The 20,932-nt window shown below is 42.0% G+C and overlaps 1 protein-coding gene across 8 annotated transcripts in view; it reads right to left on the bottom strand.

Moving 5' to 3' along the window:
* Nucleotides 1–20,932, bottom strand: part of strbp (spermatid perinuclear RNA binding protein) — an 88,516-nt gene that overhangs the window by 52,771 nt on the left and 14,813 nt on the right. For all 8 annotated transcript variants that reach the window (XM_053854419.1, XM_053854416.1, XM_053854418.1 and 5 more), the window contains exon 2: nt 7,911–7,999. The gene's annotated coding sequence lies outside the window, so the exon portion shown is untranslated. The remainder of the gene's footprint in view (nt 1–7,910; nt 8,000–20,932) is intronic.

Here is a 20,932-nt window from a genome sequence, read left to right on the forward strand (position 1 = left end):
GTCAAACTGTAATACCAAATTATAACGGTGACGTGCCGGTTCTCTCCACGTCTCTCAGTCCATTTTCATTAAGGAGAGCGCCGGTGGGTGGCGGCGGCAGATGAGCACATTAGTGGGATTCATCATTAAAGTGGAGGATCAAGTCTTTTGAAGATATTCATTTTACACGATGGATTCTTTCGGCCTCCTGTTATTTTCCTGCTTTTTAGAAGAAATGTTCCCTTGCAATCGTGGTTTCAGAGGACCCCGCTATAGCTGCCAACCCTGCATGTGTGCTCCAAGACGGCAGTGGTCAGGAGCTGCGACAAAGAACGATAGGTGGTGAAGAGTAAAATGCAAAACAGCCATTTCCATCCCCGACCTCACAGTCACTTCCTCAGATTTCTGAGACATCAATGAAAAGCTGACCATTGGATCCTAATGTTAAGACTGATGGGTGTTCAAAAATAACTATACTGTACACCCTCAGGTGGCTCACTCTCACTTCCACCACTTTAGCAGGGGCCGATCTCAGGCTCCATTCATTCCAGGTCAATTTGGAGCGTGCACTCTATCTGGTGGTTTCATTACAGACTTCCTGCTCGCCCGCTTCCCTGACAGAATCTCAGTGACTCCGGAAAATGAAGGAACAGAGAGATGGAGAGGCAAAGTTGAGGGTAGGGACAGAATGCAGAAAATCTCGGGGAAAGATTCATCGAAAGGAACAGCTCAGTATTGAACAGCAGCTGGACTCTGACAGAATTGTATTCGTTTTCATGCACAGTTTTTGTTCAGTTTAAACATTAAAATAAAAGTGAAAATGAGAACATCAGATGGGGACCGACTTATGGATGGGCATCGGGACTGGCCTGTTTCCGGGTGTCAGCAGTTCACATCCATAAACGTTATCAAGAACTTTCTGGGTGACCTCTAGATCCGGGGTTCTTAACCTCTTTGATCTCTGAGCCGAGCTTTCCCAGAACAAATGGGCCCGGTGCCCATTCCACCAAACCGACTCTTGATTTCATTTGTGATCAACAACCATATTTAATCTGCTTACACGTAAACATACCAAAACCTTGTGAAAGGACATGAAACTATGTGATCATCGCAAAGATATTTATTTGTCATCAAAAAGTCCAACCAGCAGCAGACCAGAACCAGTCATTTTCATCAAATTTACTAAAGAAATAAATATACACTTGATGCAAACTGTTGAGAAAAGTGTAAAAACTGAATGGAATTCTGAATAAAATAAATATAATAAAACCATGTGTAAATAACACACTTTATTTAAACTCCAAAGAGGATTTTCAGAATTTTCAAAAATGCTCCAACAGCTTTCATGAACAGTTTTTACTGTTGGAGGCGCCATCACTTTCTTTATCATTTTTTCTTTTCAAGAACCTCTGCATAGTAGGTAACTATCACAGATTTGCAGGTGTCAAGTCAATTCAGTGACACACTACGGCCACCATACGTGGCTCATGTATTAAAACTGAGCGTCTCACGGCCCAAAGGTGTAAAACAAAAAAAACTTTTAGTGGCTGTCAAGGAGGCGCTCGCGGCCCAACCATGGACCTATGGTTAAGAATCAAGAGATTATGCTGTCTCAGTGTGTTTATGTGACAAAAACAGCATCCCAGTCTCAGAAATGGAATTATAATCTACAACAGGAACAAGACACTACATCCATGCTCCCTGTATTCATGCATATCATGTGAAGCAAGTGAAAGCAGCTAATGAAGATCAGATTTTGGCTCGATGGAACAAGATCACGATCAGGTCCTGTTGCAGGGCAGTCAGGAAGATTCATTTATCACACTCACCTACATCCTTTAACACTAGAAATTAATGTCGGATAGCAGATCCATGGAGGACAAGAAAACCTCTAATGAAGACGTTGTGTCTTAAAATAGGTCAGGCGATTGTTGGTGTGCGGCGAGAAAGGAAGAGACAAAGGACAGAAAGAAGACTCAGCTTCATCCAACTTTTCCCCAGGGATCCGTCGCCATGGCTACCACAGGTTATTTTTCTCTTCAGTTCAAGGTAGGATGCGCATAAAGAGGTGTGAGAAGCACGCTGACTTTTGGTTTGAGATGTAAGAACTAATCAACTGCGCTTCCACAAATAACACAGTTGTCAGGAAGAGAATCTGCAGCAACTGCCAGATCACATTAAGAGTTTACTAGCCCCTAATGCCTAAACAGAGGTGGAGAACACCGGCACTAAAACCGCACCGCTGGACTGGAGTCTGAATCCATATTTTAATAGGCCAGAGAGAATGTTGGGGTAACGTAGAACATGAACTCCTCCACATATGATGGTAATTATCCGGATTTTTATTCGGCCATTTTACACCACAGGGTTCTGCTTCTGTAAAAGCTCAACAGAGCTTCTATGTCTTTGTGTTGTGGGTTACACAGCTCGGAACACAGTTGCACTTCCTTCCTGTTTCAATGTTTACTTGGTCATTAACCCTGTGCTTAAGGCAGCTCTACTCAAATAGTGGGGCGCAACACTTTTCCTGGACGCATATGGTCCAAGGATTGGTTGATGAAAAAAAGAGGCGTTCACATCAAGGCTGCATGATAGTGGAAAAACATGGTAGGGAAACTGAAAATATTGGAGAGGGACTGACTTAAGGTGAAGAAACCACTGTGGCGAACATAATCTCTAATCTCTAATCGTAATCTCTGACAATTGAGGCAGCCTTCAGTGTCGCTTGTAGACGCATTAGGCTTTCAAGTGAAGCAAACATTCAGCCTCCTTTGCAACATGAAAAAAAGATGGAGGTGTGGAGCGCCATGGGATGGCGCACCATGCATCCTACATGTAACAGCATGTTACTTGCTATTTAAAGCCAGTGCGTTCTCGTCATGGTGACTGTCTACCGTCAGCAAGGAGGAGAGCCACGTTAGGTGTTATAAATAGCCACTGACATCCATTATGATTCAGTGAAGAGAGCTTCCATACATCTTTAAATCCCCTTTAAATCGCCCTCCAACCCCCGCGATGCTCCCCACACCACACACCCGCCTGGAACACCACACAGGAAGGAAACATGGAATCCGTTGAAACGTAAGTGTCAGCATGCAACGCTGAAGGCTGCCTTCGCCGTCAAAAGTCTCTCCTTTCCCAACGTCAATATATTACGCCATGGGAGTGAGGATGTGTTGCTGACTCACATGAATACACCGTACATTCAAGTCACTTTTGAGGTGAGTTTACTCATTTCTGTTTTAGTAACAATTTACATACCTCTGTGCCTCAAGGTGTAATATTGACAAGAGATGATCGAAGTCAAATATTCTGCTAATTTGTCAGACACTACATATCCAGATCTTCCTTTTCTTTTCATGTTCTCAGCGATTATTTTGAATTTCAACCAACCACGATCAAAGTCTAGCCTGCAGCCTACATTGCAGTCATTATCTAATTTCATAAGGCCTTCTGCCTCTATGTTAAAATCTATTATTCATGGCTTGTCAGCATTGTAAACAAAAATCGACTATATTGACCAGTAGTCGATGTACAGCAAATACGTAGTTGATGACTGATCATAGTGTAACTAAACTAAACTAAAATGGAAAAAAAAAGTATTCAAATTGTCGTAAACACTTGCATGGTGACCAATGTTTTGAAACTCTACATTTGAATTTAAATTGCCTAAAATGTGTTTTGAAAGGCGAATGTTGCGTCTGGCGATAGTCAAATTCCATTACTTTTGAGAACTTGGTCCCGCTTTTGTTCAGTTGTGCTCACATGGAAAACCGCCCGATGACGTCATGACAAGTGGAAGCACGAAGCCGTCTGCGACTAGTTTAATACTCAGTTAATGTAGACTATGTGAACTAGTTGTTGTAGTAGTGCTTGGTATCAACAGATATTCAACAAAGTCAGGAGATACGATTGATTATGGGATGAATTATGGAGAGGTATGTTTTTGTTGTGTGACACTGAAAACATGAAAGGTGTTGTCTAAGCCAGTGATTCTTAACCATGGTTGGGCCGTGGCCCTACGGTTTTTGTTTTACACCGTGAGGGCTGGGAGACGCTCAGTTTTACTACATTAGCCATGTATGGTGGCAGTAGTGTGTCACACAATTGACTTGACAGCTGCAAATCTGTGATAGTTGCCTACTATGGAGGAGTTCTGGAAGAGAAAAAATGATAAAGAAATTGATGGCGCCCCCAACAGTAAAAACTGTTCATGAAAGCACCTGTTGAGGCAGTTTTGAAAATTAATTAGTACATTTTATGGCAATACTTTTATTCCCTACAGTTACACTTACTTATATCTTCTATGGAGTTGAAATAAAATTAATTATTTTATGTTATATATAGATATTTGGACATGGATTTATTATATTTATTTTTAAGAATTTTCTTTGGTTTTTCCAATTTTCTCGACAGTTTGCATCAAGTGTATTTTTTCCTTCAGTAAATTTGATGAATATGACTTGCACCTGGTTCTGCTGCTGGTTGGACTTTTCTATGACAAATAAATATCTTTGCGATGATCACATGGTTTCGTGTCATTTCACAAGGTTTTGGTTTGTTTACGTGTAAGTAGATATGGATGTTGATCACAAATGAAATCAAGAGTATGTATCAGTTCTATTATTTGAATGGGTCCCGGGCCCCTTTGTTGGGAAAGGTGGGATCAAAAAGGTAAAGAACCCCGGATCTAAGCAACAAGTTTGAAAAACAGATCATTTGGAATGTGCAGGGGACATGTTGGTCGGAGAGTGTTGGCACCTGGTGAACAGTTGACCACATGCATCTTCACCTCAACACATCTGACCCACTCTGAAAAAGGTCTGGTCCCAACCATGTTCATATGCCAGTTGTGGACGGTACGATAAGGACATGTTATTGATAATCAAAGCATGAATGAAGTCACCAGGACGACCCGAGCGACACTTGATCTCCAGTGCGGGGATCACGTGTTAGCAACAAAAAGCCACTGACCCCATACGCACCTGGGTGAACTCCAATGGAAACTAGAAACCCAGAGAGGACAAACAGCCTCCGAAGACAATATCATCTCATTTTACGAGCACACAATCAGAGCCCATCAATATTTCAGGAGCCACGGAAAATTGCGACAATGGGCTGCCGTGATCCAAGATTAGTTAAGTCTCAATTAATGAGGGCGAGGACACTCGGGGATCAGTTTTCCACCGAGTCATTTGTATGAGCTCAAGGAGACATTGATGTATAATGCATGCTATTTACAGGCGGAGGGCATTTAATTATTGCACAGGCTAGATTTCAGAGTGGAGTATATGCAAGTTTACACCAGTCTCTGGCAAAGGTTTGTCAATGTGTGCATAAAATAGAAGGCAGGATTACAAACCATGAATTATTTATCAAGACTAAAGGAAAGAGACTTGTAAAGGCTGGATGACAGAGGTCCTCTGTGTGTGTGTGAGAGAGAGAGAGAGAGTTGATGCACTCTGCTGAGCTCAACGTCAAAGTCATTCTTTCTCAAGGACACTGCAGCTACAGGAGCATGAAAGACAGACAGGAAGGAGCAGGAAGTTTAATTGAAAAAGATCTTAAGGGTTGTACTGTAAGGCTGTGTGTGATGATGGAACAAGTGGAAGGAAGACGGAGCCTCCTTGGGTGTGTCGCTGGACCTACGCGAGGGGAAGAAGATTGGGGAGGGGAGCGATGCAGAGGGACTCTGAATCATCTCTGTGTGCACACGCTAGTATGCGGATACGGTGACAGCTTCTACGGGTCTTCGCTGAGTGGTCGCTATTGGGAAATTTGGTTCAAGTAAAATTCGTTTAAAGATGTAGTTTAAAAATATTACTTGAAATGACTTGAAACACATTTTCTAACCCTCATATTTACCCACGTGAAACAAGGTAAGAAGCTGTTTCAGTTTGAAAATTTGAGACTAAAAGACGATTTTAATTTATTTTTTATAAAAAATAATAAATCCTATGCAAACAAATGCATTTCATCAAAATTCTTCTAAGAGTTGCAGGAGGCTACATAGATCTTAGGCCATATACAGGGGAACACCCTGGACTATGATAACTTAATTTAATTTAATTTAATTTAATTTAATTTAATGGAACAGTTTGCTCTCCAGACAACAGGGAACCTTTGTCAGTGCAGGAGTTCCTGGTCCACTGATCACACTGATGCACAAGACACGTGGCAGCTAGGATGATAACAACAACAACAAGCATGGAGGAATCCCTGAACCAAAGCAAACAAAAGCATCTGTTTGCTTTGGTTCAGGGAGGTTCTTCACTACACAATGGCCAGGGTTTCCCCTACTCTGGACGTTCTTGAAATTCTTATAAAATTTAAATTCTTATACAAATATTTTCAAGACATTAAAAGAGCTTTAGTTTAAATAAGGCGATATAAGACGTGAATATAGACACCATCGTGATTTATTGTGCTATTGTCAAACTGATGGAAAATGATATTTTGTTCTTTAAATGTATGTATGGCCCCTGCCCTGGACATGTCACCAGACCACCACAGGAAGCAGCAGGTGGTTTTGTGTGACAATGCTCCACCAATGGTGGAATGCAAGTGGGATCAGAAGATCACAAACTCAGCGATTATTGCCGTGTTGTGATGAGTGAAAAGTGCCTGAAGCGCAAGTGAAGTCACTGAAAACACATCAGACGTTATGTAGCAAAACAAATCTATAACTTTAATAAAAATGCTTTTTCCTGAAGTACATAAGTATCAGGGGATGGACTTAAAGTACACAAGCGTTCAGTACTTGATCATCGTATAAATATGTAATCTAACTCTTAAGAGATATGATTTTCTGGAATGTGTTTTTAATTAAAGGGCTAACAGACACACGGTTTGCAGAGTATTCTAAATGCAGGGGAGCAAACAGTTGCGAGTTCATCGTGCCGGCTCTGAGTCTCAGCGGTGATTCTGTAAAACCTCTACAGCAATCAATTATTTACACGTCAACGCACATGCGGAGAGCAAAACACCCCTGCCGAGATGATAGTTGGGGCGGCAGAGGAGTGGATGGCGTGGAAGCTACTTTACATCCACAAACAGAGGGTTTTAATAAAGCTGGGAAGGAGCTGGACCACAACCACAGACCCCTAACACTGATCAAAGAATGTTTCTGACCTCGCAGACGCGTCGGAGCCCTGATGCAACACCGGCTTCAAACACATTTGCTCCAAACTAGAAAACAGCCACAGCCTCTCTGAATGTGAAGTATAAATGTTCACGCTGGACTCCGATGATGAGTCACACGGAACCAACAAAGTGGGGCTCAGTCAAGGTCACTATTACCTGATTGCCAAATTATAATTAGATCCTGCCGGAGAACAGCCGGGGAAGCCTGCGCCAAAGTTATTCCCTCAAGGTGTTCTCAGTTTCACCTTCACAACAACAAGGCAACGCTGGTAGATCCAAGTAAAACAGACGCACAGCGACATGAAAAATGCTTCAGTTCTCACACAGTCCATCAAAAGGGTTGATACATGAAGATGTACGTTACCATGGTTACGGGCTTATAGGGGAATTTGTCAGTCCTCTCCAACACATTAGGCTTATTTTACATGAAGCTGGATGTAAACAATTTCATGGTTTATGGTGAACACAAGGGAAACAGACTTGGAGTGGGTGTTCGTCTGCTGCGTGAGCATCAACATGTGTGATTCAGGCTCCCAGCTTTGTTCCATCTGTCACTTTTACGTTTCTTCGCTAATGATTACAGCGTATCTGCTGAGTAGATGAAATGAACTTCACACAGCCAGAGGTGCAGAGGAGTCCGATGATAGTGACGATTATTCACGCGCTCGCACAGCAGGAGTCCGGACGACCTTTCTCATCATGACTTGCTTATTAGAAAAAACTGAGCGCCCAGCAGCCGCAGCACATTTGAAACAGTGAATTTAAGCAGCAATAATGAATCCACTCACCTCCTTCTGTCCTCCTGGCCGTCTTCAGGCTCACGCTTCTCTTTTTCCTGGTCTGTTGTTTGTGTGTCGCAGCAGACGGAATGCAGCACCTGACGAAGCACAAGTTCAAAGGTCAGGCATCTTTAGAGACTCAGCACAAGAATCCAAGTTGCCTCGAGTCGCTCATGCAACTGATGTGATCATACTGTGGCAGCAAGACAGAAGCTATCACTGCTGTCAGATGGAGTGTCTGTGAGGCGTACCCAGAGAAACCTCACCAACTCACAGAGTAAAGACGTATTTACAGTCACAGCATCAAGTCAGTCAATAATTCATTAACTGGAACTGCCTTTGCTGAAGAGAGACGGGTCACACGAGTCCAGGGGCTCCTTAATGTCCCAATTTTATCATCTGCAGTTGCCAGATTAGAAAACGCTCCCTGACCTGTTTTGAATGTACACAGTGGTTTGCATTTGAATCTGAGCTGCAGCAAGGAAAGAGACTTGGAGGAGAAACACACCCCGTCTAGAGGAATTTCAAGCAACTTCAGGCCTTTTCTTTACACACTCGTGGCCTGAGTTCACTAGGTCCTTGTTATCAAGGATTCCATCTCTGTTATTGAAGCTTAAAGTTATTGTTAAATACCTTGGGCCTCCACTGTGTAATTATATTACAACCAGCTGTAAAAAGTCAATACAGATTAGGGGCAGCTACTGGATTTACGTATCTCAGCGAGACAGCAACGGTATGACGTGTACAGAATAAATGGAGTTTAAAACGGAGCAAAATAGGAGGCAAAGACACTGTGGATGAATATCAAGGCCAGAGCCTGAGGGGAATCTAAATTGAGGATAAATTGGTGATTTAAATAAGGCAAAGCAAAAAGTTGTTGAGATCCAAATGAGATTAAGTGAAAATAAAGCACACATTATTTCTTACATTCTCTATATGGTTGATGACAGCATTCAGAAATCAAGTTTGCACTATGGGTTGATCAGGTTTACAGGTTTTTAACAACAAATGTACTTTGAATTAACAACCAAAAACACAGTCAAGTCAGCAGAAATGTGTCAATATTGAACCTGATGAACCAGGCTGAACATAGACACAGTGGAGTAAACACATCTGAGCCACTCAGCCAGGACAACCACCTCAGAACAAATGTTCACTGTTGACTGTGCAGCTCTGACAAGTGTTGCACATCTGATCACAGACAGCATCTGCACAGATTTGGTCTGAACTCACTTTTATGCTTTTATGTTTTAATGGCGCCCTTGTTCAATTATTTTGATCCCATTTCCACCCTTCTTGCCATACTGTGCTGCAACAGTTGAAGTCGATCACAGGATTGTTAAAGACATTTTGTTGGGTTTTTGTTTGCTGGTTTCAGGCCTTCAGGCTGGTTTGTCCACCTGTTGTGCTATTAATGAACAAAAAGAGATCTTTTACAGCTCTTTACAAGACTGAAAACTTTGAAACAGAAGCTCTTCATTAGCGTATATATCTTTATGACAATATTTTAAATACTTCATGGCAGGATTAGCTGAAGTCTCTGTGTGTGCAGCATCAGTGTAAACTCAATGGAATGTTGTTACAGGAGCACAACAATCAAATCAGACAACAAATGTCTGTGTTTCGCTGCATAAATGAAGACAACAGAAAATTGATTCTCATAGATTAATAAGAGACAGTCACAAAGCAGCTCATAAATAAAGCGTTGTTTCATTCCACTGCTCAGCTGTGGACCATTACTGGTGATAAATCCCACTTTCAGAAGCAGTGGTGCATTGAGATGTAAACGTGTTTATGAATCACAGCCATGTAGCAGCCGTTGGCAAAAGATCCAACACATCAAACAACTCCATGAACATTACTGAACTTGTTAGCCACCGTTACCACTGTCAGTTATTATCTATGTGAAAATTACCGACACCGTGATAATCACTTCACAAGTCTGTTTACATTGATCACTTCCCCTTGGCAAACATTTCAAACCCTGCTGAAGTAATACTGGAATCATACGAAGTGCGAGAGACTGGCAAGATATTTTCTAAATGTTCACCAGCTGACACGTCCTTCCTAAACGCTCCACCTTAAAAGGCGGGATCCTCCGTGATTCATGGCCAGGAAGCGCTGATATTGCGTCTCACACGTCACAACATATTGACAAACAGCGGAGAACCCCGTTTACACAATTACATTAATATAAGTTAAGAACTAAAGAACTCTGCAGAGCAGCTAGAATCACTCTAGCCCTACCTTTTTTATATTCTACATGATTATTTAATTCTAATTCAGTGGGACAGCACTTGGTCACATGACTCAGCAGACAACAAGGAAGTTGAATGAATTATCAGTCCATGGATTCACCTTAACATTCTACTGACTCAACAAGTAACTTGGTAATGACTTGTGCTGGACATCACTTCACAAATCCCAGAGTAGGCGGCTCCAACGCTGCTAAAGCACATTCTACTGACTTAACAAGTAACTTGGAAATGACTTGTTTGACTTGTGCTGGACATCACTTCACAAATCCCAGAGTAGCAGGCCCCGACGCTGCTAAAGCACTGGTGGAATCCTGCTACCCAAAATAACTATCTTGCGAAACTGCTCCTTTCTTTTCTTTAAGTTACCTTCTTTGTGATGAACATTTGTGTCACACTAACAAAGGCCTATTCTACTCAGACTTCATTTCACAGGAGTGATACTCTTGCTCACAGACCTGTAGGTTTTTGAGACTGAAAAGCGGTTTTTTTTTCCCCTCTTTACCATTATTGAGATCAAATCCAGTAATCCTATTACATATTCATGATGGCATAATGAAGTGACAGCGTTTTAATTAAAGAACATCAAATGCATCTGTAATCCAGATAATCTCTTCCATAAATCAGATTCACGATAGCGACACTCTCACGAATGGAGCCCAGTCCTTTTGGAAATAGCGTGCGTAGCTTTGAGGCGGCGAGACGGTGGAGGTTCAAGTCGGACTGCCCATTTAATAACAAGCACAAGAACAAGCTCCTCTAGCTTCTGTTCGCTTAGCAACTTCTTGACACGATCAAAACACTTTTAATCAGCCAAACAAGTGCACTCACCAGCTGCTCAGTAGATCTCTACTTACTCAATCTCAGGAAATATCCTGCAGGGGAGGACACTGAGTTATGGGCTGCAGCCCGGCCAAAGAAGTCAACCTGATAGGAAGTAGATTTGGGGATTACAGAAGGAGGAAAGACCAGTTTGATACTGAAACGTTATCGGGTAAACTCCACCCGGCACACGTTCCAGAACCACGCCTGAGAGCAGCTCACACCCATCCAACAGAACTCAGGAAGAAAGAGGCTGCCACCCGAGAACAATAGAAGTGAGAAGGAAAGAAAAGGTGAAGTGAGAGGTGCCAGCCAGTTGACTGGTTCAGCCTGTTTGACTTCATTCTTGTGGATTCTGCCGTTTCCCAGTCATGACATCACAATGCCCCCCTCATGTTCACTTCAGAGGGACCTAGCTCATGTAAACAAAGCAGCCATTACTGTCAAAATAGCGTCCGTTGAGGTATGTTATACCTCATATATGATCACCGACCGAGATCTCTCAGGAATGTTGAAGCTGAGCTACAAGAGTCTGTTCTGAGCACCAATTGTCCTCCCCAATTGAGAGTCAAATGATAATGACCGAAATTGAGTGCACAAACTTTTTTCTCTCACACACTGAAACAGACCTCTCCAACAACACACACCCACACACAAAATGTTCAGCATGCACACTCCACACACCCATAGCAAGAATGAGCTCCAGTCATTGGTGGTAAAGTGACATTTACAAAGAGGCCTCTGTTTCCATGGTCACTGGAGCCCTCTGCAGTAGTTGGTGCCCATTTACAGGGACCTCAGGTGCGAGTCTCCAAACTCAACAAGTAGCATTCAGATGGGAATAGAGTCTTGCATGCATAACACCGAGTCATTCTGCAGCTGAGCACTCACTCTGAGTACACACGGCCTGCTCTAACTGTAGGGTAGAGTCAGAGATGAAGCCCAGCGTTCGGCCTCATGAAGAGATCACAGACTTGCAAGTCAAAAGAGAAACAGGCGCTTTGTGAGTTAATAACTGTAAATGGTTAATTGGACAGCCCTGGAGTTGAAGAACTTTCCATAACTGATACTGATCAAACACCCGTCCTCCCTTGGCGTAATTCCATTATATGGCCTTCATGAGTGCCACAGTGGGGCAATGTAACATCAAGCATTGACGTTGGGAAGTGGACTTTAGCGTCCTATACTGACGCCGAAGGCAGCCTTCTGTGTCGCGTGTTGAAGCATTAGGCTTTCAAGCGAAGCATGTTCCACCTTCCGCAGCATATCCTGACTGTGTGAGCAGCGCTTCAGGTAACAGAAAGACAGCGGTTAGGTCCAATGAAACGCCAGTGTGTTTGTGGATCTAATCAAATCGCAACTGTTTCTTCTGTCAGAAGTACAATGAAAACCACGATCATGAACTGCAGTCATCCACACTCAAATAGCCATGGTTTTGGTTTCATACACCGCAGAGCTGCGGCCCAACACTTTGTTTAAATAAATATCAAGTTTGTAATTCCAATGAAATCATTTTGGCTTTTCACTTGAAGCATGACCAGTGCTATGCCACAGCGAGGGAAGAATGTTAATAGTTAAACACTGGTAACGGATCGATATCGATACTCGAAGCCCAGGTATCTGTATCAGTATCAGGACCATAAAAGTCGGACTGGTGGATCTCTACTTCCAAGTGTCAATATATTCCACCATTGGAGTAAGAATGGGTGGGACCAAGCCACTGAAGAAACACTCAGAGGAACAACATTCAGACCTGGGATCTTAAGCACGTTTCACGTGAATGTTGATAAAAGGTGCACTAGTCAACACCTCCTGGAATAGGAACAGACATCGCACCTCGTTCAGCCGCAGGAAGGCAAGGACAGATCCACATCTATCAGTCTCACAGGGGCCTGTTCTCACACAGGATGGAAGCGACGTCAGGAAAGGGGAAGAGGTTGTTTGCACTTGCCATCGCAGCGATGATGTGTGAAATTCAGATTGAGGCTGAGAAACTGGGAACCGAGTATTCGATTGTGAGGAAGTGGCACGAATGGCAGACTCACCCTCAGCAGTTTCGGCAATATTTGACCAAAACTTGCGTCGATTTGCTCATACAACCATAAATGAGAAAGACTGCACTTAAAAGGGGCTCATTTCACCTTGATCTTGGCATATCGTACCGGGTGACACACTGTCAACCCACAGGATTATTTGGTGTCACCTCACCAATTTGGTTCAGTCAGTTTCTTTGGGTTGCGAAAGCGACAGCTTGTCTATACATGAAAATGGTGATATTGTGGGAGGTGTAATATGGAGATTGTGGCTGTCCAGGTTACATGCAGCTTGCACATTTAAGAGCTAAATCTGTAGGAAGACTCATTTTTCGGCAACAGATGGGAAGATCCGCAGCCATCGTGGTGAGCATACATCCTTCTGGCTCCGACTCATGGTTCATGGAATACTGTTTTTCAACATACCGTATGTCAAGAACATTTTTATACTACGTATCGAGAAACTGATTTAAAAAAGAGAAAAAAAAAATATGAAAATACTAGTGGTGGGACTTTAACGAGTCAATTATGATTAATTCATTACAACATTATTACAATTAATTAATTACAACAAAAATAATTTGATTAAATTTAATGGAACAGTTTGCTCTCCAGACAACAGGGAACCTTTGTCAGTGCAGGAGTTCCTGGTCCACTGATCCCACTGATGCACAAGACACGTGGCAGCTAGGATGATAACAACAACAACAAACATGGAGGAATCCCTGAACCAAAGCAAACAAAAGCATCTGTTTGCTTTGGTTCAGGGAGGTTTTTCACAACACAATGGCCAGGGTTTCCACTACTCTGAATGGACTTGAAATTCTTATAACATTGTAATTCTTATTCAAATATTTTCAAGACATTAAAAGAGCTTTAGTTTAAATAAGGTGATATAAAAACTTGAATATAGCCACCATTGTGATTTATTGTGCTATTGTCAAACTGATGCAAAATAAACAATATTTTGTTGTTTAAATGTATGTATGGCTCCATCATTTGATTCAGTACTATACCAAATTCATTCCAATTGAAAAATGTGGCTTCTTGTGGCAAATATTCTTAAACCATTAAACTGCGATGAATTGAGATGAATTAATCACACATTCTCTCATTAACTAGATTAATGTTTTTGATCGAATCCCACCCCTAGAAAATACCACTCATCCCGATATCAAGTGACAAAGGGACTTAATGAAGTGACGTTCAACTGTCAAACAAAATTACTTGCTCAGTCAGTATAATGTTGAGATGTGTCTATGGACAAATGACTAATTCAACTGTTTTCCAGGAGATGAGCTGCTCGTGGAATTCTTCAGTTCTTAACAGAATTATGGGATTCTGACACAGCATAGGAGGAGTTTTCAGCTTCTTTTGACAATATGTCATGAAATATGGCGCTAATGTCAGTGTTCCCTCAACTGTCCGTCGAGTAGGACTCTTGCCATGTCAGGTAGGATATGATGCTGGGGAAAATCCTAGGGAGAACCCTGTTGCTCTTTATCAAATGATCCACTAGAAGGAGATATTTTTACCCTTTACTTTTAGCTGACAGCGTGTCATTCTTGCCAAATGTTACCACAGCAAAGTCAGAATCTGACCATTACTTCAGCTGGTGTTGAGCTTCATGAATAATTCATTTCACATTTGACTAATGTTGATGTGAGCCACTGCGCTGCTCACTGCTGCAAGATAACATTTGTGCTTCATCATTTGGCCTTGTTAAGATCCAGACTAAATCGCTCATGAACATTTTCCACCACTCAGCTGCTTTCGCAGCCACTGCTGTTTTCTTGCGCCATCAAAGTGCCTTGTGTTTCAGTGATATATTTCTTACTTTAGACAGCTGCCCGGTCTATTACAAGCTATTTTAGGATGTTACCTTGTGCTCTCAGCGATTCTGATGGATGTTTCTGAGTTTCCTTTTCTTCCCGTGCGTGTTTGTCTGCTATCAGGTCGATGACGAGAATGATTTAAACATCTGAAGCTTGACATGTCACCAAAAACTCCCAGCATCTGCCAGCCAGTGGACAAATATAAACACGGTCTTCTGTTACTGTGCTATTTTCTTTATCCCCCTGCATCGCTCCACTTTTCTCTCTGTCCTCGCTCGCTGCACTCCTGCCATCCATCATCATTAGGAGGTGAATAGATGGCCTGTCCACACCTGCAGCCACTCTCTGTACTTTAACACTCAGGAAGGGGGAGCGGGGGGCGCCGGGGATCGGGAGTTGAGTTTTAGGGAGCTTAATAAAAGGAGAGCTTGAAAGAAAAAGATTCTGATACAAGCAGATTACAGCTTAATGGAAAACCATGTTCAACAAAACCTTTAATTCAGTATTCAGTGTGAGGCAACGTATTTTCCTCTCGGGAATAAGCATATAAATATATGATAGATATAGAAGGAATACAAATTCATCACAAATAGTATGTGAGAAACTATCGACGGGAAATAAGATATGTCTACTAGGCAATGCAGAAATGTGTAAAAATACAAATAAAGTAATACAAAAACAAACATCTACACAATATGATGGACTAAATGGGGAATATGTGTAAATAAAATAACGCAGCTCCATACTGTAGATACCCTGCAGCTTATAGAACAACACAGCTAATATATGTATTTTTACGGGCAAGTTTTGTGCCGGCACAATATTGAGGCTCATCACATCAAACAGCTGAAATCCCAGGCGCTCCAGATGTGCTGTTTTTGGCCGTGTTTCCGCAGCTCTGCCAACAGAGCCGATCTCCTGGAGGACCGAAGACAAGAAGCAGCAGCTGAGACCGGCTGTGGTGTCGGAACTTTAGACATGCGAACGGAAACAGCGCATATTGACTGCTTTAAATTCAATAAAAGATGTGACTGGTTCAATTGCAGTGGTGAGTTCAAAAGGCTGACAGAATATTTCTGTAGTCCAGAATATACAGCAATAAACCAGATAGCAAATATATACTGAAGAAGAAAAATAAATCACTGTTTATCCATTTTTGCAGCCAAGAGAAAGAGGATGATAGAGATCAAGAAAATAACATAATAATACAAATAATAATACCATTATAGAAAGAACAGTAATAATGCTGGGGCTTCTTTAATGCCAGGCACCAGCAACGCCATCCCTGCCAGTGGATGGTAATACTGTAATTCACAGTTAAGATTTCTGTATCTCGGCACACCGCGAGTCGTGCAAATTTGGGTCACTGGATTCCGTTTCTCTCATGAGAACTTCCTTGTACCAGAGAACAAACCACATGCTAATGATAGTGGGTGGTGCTACAAACAGACTCAGAGGAATTTGCTAAAAACACAAAGTCTTATTAGAGAACTCCAATAAATTTCTTAGAATACAATAAATAAATAGTAGTATGATAGTTTGAACGGGCACATTTTCCGGTCTTCACCGTCATCAGTGGTAAAAAGTCATATCAGCAACTCACATGTTAAAAGAGACACAGTATTATTATTGTGGCAGGAAAAAGGTCATTCAGCTTAATGTGTACTTGTGCTTCAAAAATACATTAAATTGACTACATTACGATGAAAGGCAATGATAGAACCACTATTAGCCTGGACCTCTTCAACACAACAATTGAAACTGCTCACAGTTTCAACGTTATTCTGACTGTGCCACGCTACTGTGACACCACTACTACCACTTTCATCAGTGTCCTTTAAATTTTCTATACGATTTAAGACACAAGTCATTTAAACCTGCGTACACAACAATTGTATTCCCTCAATAATTCAAGAAGTCGTCTCAGGAAATCATTAAAACAACAGCTACTGCCCTAGTTTGAACACTAATGTGCAGTTTCCAGTGCTTTGCTCACTCCAAGTGGGATCCTGCAGCCTCATGGCGGAGAATCCTGTGTTTCTCTGTGTAATGAGGCAAAAAGCAAACCCCTAGTGCCCAGAGAAACACAGGTCTGTGTCGATCTGTTAGGCAATGAATAAGAATCAGCCAATCAGAACATGACGTCTCTGCAGCCGCCAAGCAGTGCTCCAGCGTGAGACATTTAAGGGTATTTAAAGACATATCTGCTTTCGAGAAGACAGTTGACTAAAGTCGTTCAAGGAGTGGCTGAAGAGTTATAACTTGAGCGACGATCAAAGAAGATGAAGAAGAAAGAATGGGAGCAGTGGAGAGGGAGAATGCAGATGAGAGGAGGACGAGCAGAGGACAATGTGTTGTCTCCACTGTTAATATATAAAAATAACTCTGCTGCTGCCTGGTGGAGGAGCTAACTGGGTCACAGAATTCCCACAGTGAGAGCCAGAGCAGCGAGAAGAAGGCATCATATTGATTTTGTCTGTGGTATCAGTGTGAAACAGAAGTCAGCGTCTCTCCTCACCTCTGGGCTGGGAGGAGATTCTCCTCGCTTCATCCATGTGAATGCCTTTTATTCACCAATGTGTGTCCTGCCCTCCACACCGAACCCCAACCTGCAACCACTTGTACCTTCTGTCTTGCATCGACTTCACTGTGAAATGGTCACGTGGCAGCATTGTTTCCATAAAAACAATGATCCAGGGCCATGTTTCCTAGGTGCGTGGCAAACACGTGTTACCATCTTGATGATGGGACTTGTTGTAGCCAATGGATTCTCAACCTTGACATCATCTTGAACTTTGACATGAAACTGATCTCTAATGGAGAAGCAGAAGCTGCCTTCATTTCACCCGTATTTCTGCAGGCTTCCACAAAGCACATGGATACAGACCAAACAGAGCTGTATTACTGTAAACCATGGGGGCAGAGTTGCTGTTACTACCTGATACGTAGCTCTAATGAGACACGAAGAAGACATAATAAATTCTCCATCCTCCAGACGCGATATATCTAACTGCCTCACCAACCACCGACTCCGACAATGCTGCCTCTGTTTCCTCTTTCGTACATGAGGTACATTATCAAAACATCTTCCACAGTTGCCATGTTGGTTTAGGAGTTTGTTGTTTTCATTAACCTTTGACTCTGGGCTGCTCCCCCCGGTGGATATATTGGTGAACAGCAATGTAAAGAACGCATGCGATCAGTGACGGTACCATCGTTTGAAAGGGACGGGTGCATTTTCATACATAAAGGCAGCTCTAAAACATTCCACCTCTGACTTGTGAATCACTCATTTGTCGCAAATTGGACATGGTGGATATATAAAACAACTCTCCCAATATGATCTTCTGGTTTTGTGTTGCACATCGAATCCTGGTCTTGACTGCAGTGATCGATTTCTCCATCTGTTTTTCCAAGACATCAGACGGATGATGAGCATTTGTCTCAACTCTCGCCCATTATCAGTCATGCAAGTGTGTCTGTCGGACTGTCCGCATCACAGAGAACAACACAACACACCACAGCCATCATCTCCAGAATTTCCCATCTCATTTGTGAATAATAAACTCCTCTTTGTTTCTCACCTTTATATGCAATAATGTATTCCATGAACAGCCAGTCTTATATGATCAGATTCAATTTCTCCCACAACAGACTAGAGAGTTGTGCGCTTCTCCGTTTCCATCACCTCTTATCTTAATTCTATTACAAAAGAAGAAGAAAAATAATTTACGACTAAACTAACAAAAACAACAACAAAAAAGAAACTGCATTGAGCTGCACAAGTTCTGATATGTGTTGAAGATTATTATTATTGAGGGAAAAAAACAGCTGGGAATGGAGATATTTTTTAACAAAGTCGGTGTCCAGCTAAATCAGACAGAGGGATCCAAATATATTAGTGTAAAATTAAATAAAATACAATGAACACAAGTCCTTTTCAAAATATATGTATATTATTTATCATTCATTCAATGTGATTTCTTACACTTATTTTTGCAGCAAAAAGATAATTTCATGCAGCAATGACTGAAGAACTTAATAGGAAAAATAGGAAAAACTAGGAAAACAAAATCTGAATAAATAAATTCTACAATGTCGCTGATAACCTTTTTTGCTTTTACTAAACTTTTATATGTATGTTTTAAATGTTTGCCGAGCCAATGTTAGATAATGAGGCTCATTTTTAAAATGTGGTGTCCCTTAAAGTGAACAAAACCATCTGTTTGTTACGCGTCTAAAAATGCCGGAATATTCCACTTCCTGCTGTGTTTCTAAGTTTACTCTGCAGCTGCAGCAGCGACGCTATAAACCACGCAATGTGCAGCATTCAGCACTTCTGAGCAGTAATTAAAAAGTTTTATTGATGAGGAATGCTTCGAGCTCAGGGTTGTGTAGGCCGTTTGTCACAATGTATGTTCTGCTTGGGTGTCGGTGCGACCCATTTATCTGAGGAAGGAACTGATATCTGCTGGGAGACTGCACACATGCATTGCCTATTACAGTAAGTGGTAACAGAAATAAGGACCAGCCTTGGTGTCCCCTCGATTCTACCCTATATTACTTATCGTGGTGTCCACTAGGGATGGGCGATAACTTATCGTACACAATATACCGCCAAACACAATCTCCACGATGACAATTCCTCATCTAACGATAAATTTGTGGCTCACTCGCTGCATTAGACTTGTGACACTTAGACACGTGAACATGACGAGACTCCGCAGCATTTAACAGCCGACACCAGCGTGTGACAGTTGTGGAGAGTGTTGTGGACTTTGGTTCACGATTGTAGTTTCAAACTTATTGTTGAAACAGGAAACCTTTGATAATGACACCAGTCAACTCTGACTCTCTGGACCCCTGTTTATTTTATTAGATGGAGTGGTCCTCATAGGTTCTCTGACACAGTCGTCTGCATTGGTTCACATCAACACATGCAGGTCTCGGCGAAACACCGTGTTGAAAATAGTTGGATATTGGACAGAGCTCGGCTCCGGTATTGGCGGTGGCGTCCTCTTTCGCGTCCCCATTAGGGTTCACTGATCGTGGACACACTCTCACAGGCAGCACTAATGCTACGACCCGGCACCAGTTACGGACCATCAACAAATTCTAAAGCGGTCAAAGTATGAAAATGTTTTTCATCAAGACAAAGGACTGAGAGTTTATATAATGATTTGGAGACTAGAATATGGCTAAATAATCATTTATTCACCTTAATTCTAATATTTCTTCAAGAGCATCTAGGAAATGTGTCCAGACTGGTCCATAGTTCAAGTCAACTGTTCAGAGACATGAGATATAGCAGACAGACGGCTCAGTTTAACCCCTAAATAAAGCTGGCAGAGCAGTCTGTCAGGCACCAGCGGCTTCTACCAGAGACGTGAAACATTGAATTTCACCTCTGCACTTAGATAACCATTATATTTAAACATAAACAAATAATGATGATGGAGACACTCCATTAATAAGTTTCATCATAGAACAGTTTCAAGAGAGACTGCAGTGTCAGAAGTGTCAAAAAAGAATTAAAATCCATTTATGAAATATATTATAAAATCAATTTATTGTGATGTTTACCATTATCGCTGATATTACAATATTTAAAGTGATAACTTTTTTGGTCCGTATCGCCCATCCCTCGTCTCCACTAATGCTATCTGGATTGGTTTTGGTCAGTGTCAACAGCTACATCCATTTTAAGAAAAGCCACAGCTCAGAATATCCCTGAAGTTGTGGTCCAGCTGGATTAACCTGCGATGTTGGTCAGAAATAGCTGATCCAACTACAGTCTGTAATTCATGGCTCAAATCGTCTGCGGCATCTCGAGCACTTGTGGTGTTTGTGTGTGGTCGGGGATGTTTAGAGAAATGCTGAGTGGGCGTGAAAGGATAATGACACGTTTGCATCTCTATTAGTAGAAATACCTGCGGCTTCTCACCACCCACTCAAAGGTACCTGTGGCGATTGATTTATTTTGGATAATTGAGAGATGAAGATAATAATTAAGGTGGGCGGGAGTGAGTGACATCTTTCTCACTCCCCGGTACACGCAGGAGATTGAGACGAATGACACGCTGGCC

This window comes from Synchiropus splendidus, chromosome 1, assembly GCF_027744825.2.
Source record: "Synchiropus splendidus isolate RoL2022-P1 chromosome 1, RoL_Sspl_1.0, whole genome shotgun sequence".
Taxonomy (NCBI): Eukaryota; Metazoa; Chordata; class Actinopteri; order Syngnathiformes; family Callionymidae; genus Synchiropus; species Synchiropus splendidus.